The sequence below is a fragment of the Triticum dicoccoides genome, chromosome 2B (assembly GCF_002162155.2).
Source record: "Triticum dicoccoides isolate Atlit2015 ecotype Zavitan chromosome 2B, WEW_v2.0, whole genome shotgun sequence".
NCBI classification, from domain to species: Eukaryota; Viridiplantae; Streptophyta; class Magnoliopsida; order Poales; family Poaceae; genus Triticum; species Triticum dicoccoides.
In genome coordinates, this window is record NC_041383.1 from 90,980,703 (window position 1) to 90,984,194 (window position 3,492).

General features: G+C 45.0%; 1 long non-coding RNA gene across 1 annotated transcript; it reads right to left on the minus strand.

The window, feature by feature from the left end:
- Positions 1-292: 292 nt before the first annotated feature.
- On the minus strand, positions 293-2,261 carry LOC119367235. Its single transcript, XR_005176238.1, has 2 exons — positions 1,701-2,261; positions 293-662 (listed from the first exon to the last, which is right to left on the minus strand). It is a non-coding gene; the product is annotated as an uncharacterized LOC119367235 (long non-coding RNA).
- Positions 2,262-3,492: the final 1,231 nt, after the last annotated feature.

Sequence of the window (3,492 nt, forward strand, 5' to 3'; positions counted from 1 at the left end):
AAGTTTCGGCTCCGTTCTACATATATTATCGTGCTATTTCCAGAGAAATTATCGGGGGGTATTTTTACACGGGTATTTATGCGTGAGTGATCAAGTTCTATGAGGCGTGTATTGCCAGGTTATTTATTTGGAAGTTACGGGAGGGATGCTTTCAGTGTCAAAATTTACTACAGTATTGTATGTAAGTTATCATTTCTATGGTGCGTAAGTTACCATGATATTTACACAGAAGATATCGAGGTATGTATCAATAATTTTCCCAAGTGTAAGTTACCACAGACCATCATACACCTGTTAAAAACATATATGTCTCCATTGAAAAATTCAACATGGTAATTTTACCATAAGCAAGTGTGATAAATATATCATTAGCACCCTGATAACTATAGAATTAGCACCATGATAATTACATAAGAGTCGTGTGGGTAATCTGAACAGTGGAAGATTCAATGAAAGACGCTACATCAACTGTTGTAGAACAAAAAATGTGAGCCATGATGGCAGAGGGAGTGGTGAAGGACGCACTCGTCGACAACGTGGTCTGGTGGGGCACGCCATGAAGCTTCAGAATTCTCTTTGTGAATGCACCTATGCGCACCTTGACACCCATGTTGTATCTTGTCTGAACCTTCCTTTTTGTCTGTCTGATCTTGCTAAGAAATCTGCAATCACTTCAAGTCCATTATCCTGCTTTGACAAAAGTCTGAAACTAGTAGCAACATGTTTAAGCTTCAGATTTGAGAGTCAAGTGAGGAGTGTGCCAGAAACATATGGAGGAGACAAGTGTCAAACAACAATCACCCTCGTCCCAGAAATTCCATGGAGAAAATTTCGAGTAGTTACCAGTTGCAACATACTCCCTCTGTCTCATAATGTAAGACATTTTTTGACACTACACTAGAGTCAAAAAGTCTTACATTATGGCACGGAAGGAGCAGCTCACAAGATGATGGGCGTTAACAGTACTGAAGCAATATAAAAGTAGTTAACCACCAGCAAAAAGGCGAAGCTATTAGTCCGACTGGAAGAGGACCAGGAGCAGGAGATCAACAAGGAGACAAGGGAGGAAACAAACGACAACAATGGCGAGTGTCGAAGGAGACGTGAAGTTGTTGGGCCTATGGCTGAGCCCGTTCATTGCATGTGTGCGCATGGCACTGGACGCCAAGGGCGTGGGCTACAAGTATGTCGAGCAGGACCTGGCTGCCAAGATTTGACAAGTACTTGTTCACACCGTCTACATTCCCATTCTTCCATAATAGATCAGGTAATAACCGATCATACATGAGCTCCAGTGAATGTAGAACTAAAGCCAGTAAAAATATCACTACAATCTTTCCTTTCCCGGAGGCAATGGCATGCAGTCCAGCCAAGATCCCAAAATACAAAAAACAGAAGTGCAGCAAAAACAACATGTTTCCATTAATCACCGTCAAACTCATTTCCACCAAGTGATAGTCTAGCGCCGTCTCATTTCTAGACAAAAGTGCAATTCAGAAAGCCGGCCCGCATTTCACCAAAAAGCACACACATAATTCACTCAAAATTTGAGCTGATACGAGATGGAGCCTACAATAATCTAGTATTTACATAGGCATAACAATGTGCATGCGGGAGCAGGTACAGGAACGAATAAACCATGCCAGCAGCAATGATTTTGAACGTTGAAGAGGGGCAAAATGGGAAGCATTAGTGATTACCAGGAACTTGTGGTAGACGAACGCCCTGGGCTCCCACGAGACGAACTCCGTCCACTGCGCACCCCACTCGCCCGGCCCCTCGCGGACAACAACAGAGACAACCGTCGGGATCAGATCAGCTAGCACCGGATCAAAGAGAATATGGAGAGAGACTAGTGCATTGGAACCACTCACACACTCACCTCAGGTCGCGGCGGGCGCGCGCGGGGCGGGAGGAGTCGCTGGATTCAGATGCGGCCTCGTCGTTGCCGGATTCAGATGCGGCCTCGTCGTCGCCGGATGACTCGGTCTCAGCGCCGGTGGTGGGGAGCGTGGGGGAGGAGACGGGGAGCGGGACGGCCAGGCGGACGGGATGGTCGCGCTCCTGGAGGAGGCCTTCAAATTCGAAGAGTGCTCGGACGGCGGCGGCTTCTTCCGCGGCGGCCGGGTTGGGAGGACGCTGTGTGGGGATTCGAAGAAGAAAGACGGACGAAGTAGTTTTTTCATGAGGCAGTGGCATGGCTTGTAAATATCAGTGAACTACATGTTTCGGTGCGTGATGGTCGTATGATCTATAACGGACGGCATCCAGAGCTTTCGGATCTGTTGCAAAAATCCATCCGACTAGAAATTAGCTTTGTCGTTCTAGTATTGAACACAACATGGATCGTGCTAATGTGGTTAGTGCATTAGGCTATTTCACATCAAATGCGATCTGTAGTATTGCCCAGCCAGATACATTTTGGCAGGATTCTTAGATGCTAAAAAACCGGAAGTGGGCAGATGATTGGTTCAGCGTGATTTTCGCACGAGGAGGTGGGAACGCATGGATCTTCCCTAAAAACGCGTTCACGTGATCTGATCGAATGACGTGCGTTATGTTTGAACTTCTATCGAGTCGCTTCGACAGATCCGTCAGATGCGAATCAAACGGTGGCTGGGTCGTTCGGATCTGACACTAAAATCCGAACATTCGGAAATTAGAAATTTCGTTGATAGTTTAACATGGGTTCTGACGAGCTTTTAGAGTCCGGATTGTTAAATAAGGTCGTCCAATATATTAACCGTTCTAAGCAATATTTTTCTCTACAGAGAAGTGGGACATGCATGGTACTATCGGAGAGCATTCTATTTTGTGTTTCTTAAAAGAACATTCTATTTCATTTCTGGTTATCTGTGCGCGCGGTTTGTTTAGCCAAGCGCATGTATGCTTTCGAGCTTATTCATGAGATGATGGTACAAAACTCCCTCAAAAAAAAGGTTATGGTGCTAAACACCCTGTTTATTTCTGCACTATTTGATTTCTAGTTGTATCATATCCTAGAAAATATGTGTTTGGTGGAATAAGTTTTGTCTCAACCACATGATTTTTCGCTCCTATTCTCATAATTATGTTTTGGCTCTTCACTCTTATATTTATTACACAATCAACTATACTAAATAACTCACTTTTCTCTAGTATACTACTCCCAGTTCCTAGTGTGTTGTTGACAACTCTACCAAATGGTTTGTACCTCATGATCGATCAAATATTTCAATATAGGATAGACACCACTTTAATTAAGAATGTAACGAAATCTCAACCTCGCGAGCATCCCTTTGTGCATACTTTTACTCGTGTGCTGACTCTCACAATCGGACACATAGGGTTGGACGGCGTACAGTTCGTGAACCGCGCATGGCGGAGGGCACGAGGAGGTCTCCGCTCGCCGTTCGACACCAATGGCACTAGCAAGCATCTCCTCGATGTCGCCGCTCCATTCATAGAATCGAATAAAGTAGGCTTGCCTTCTCCAAAATCCCTACCAACCCT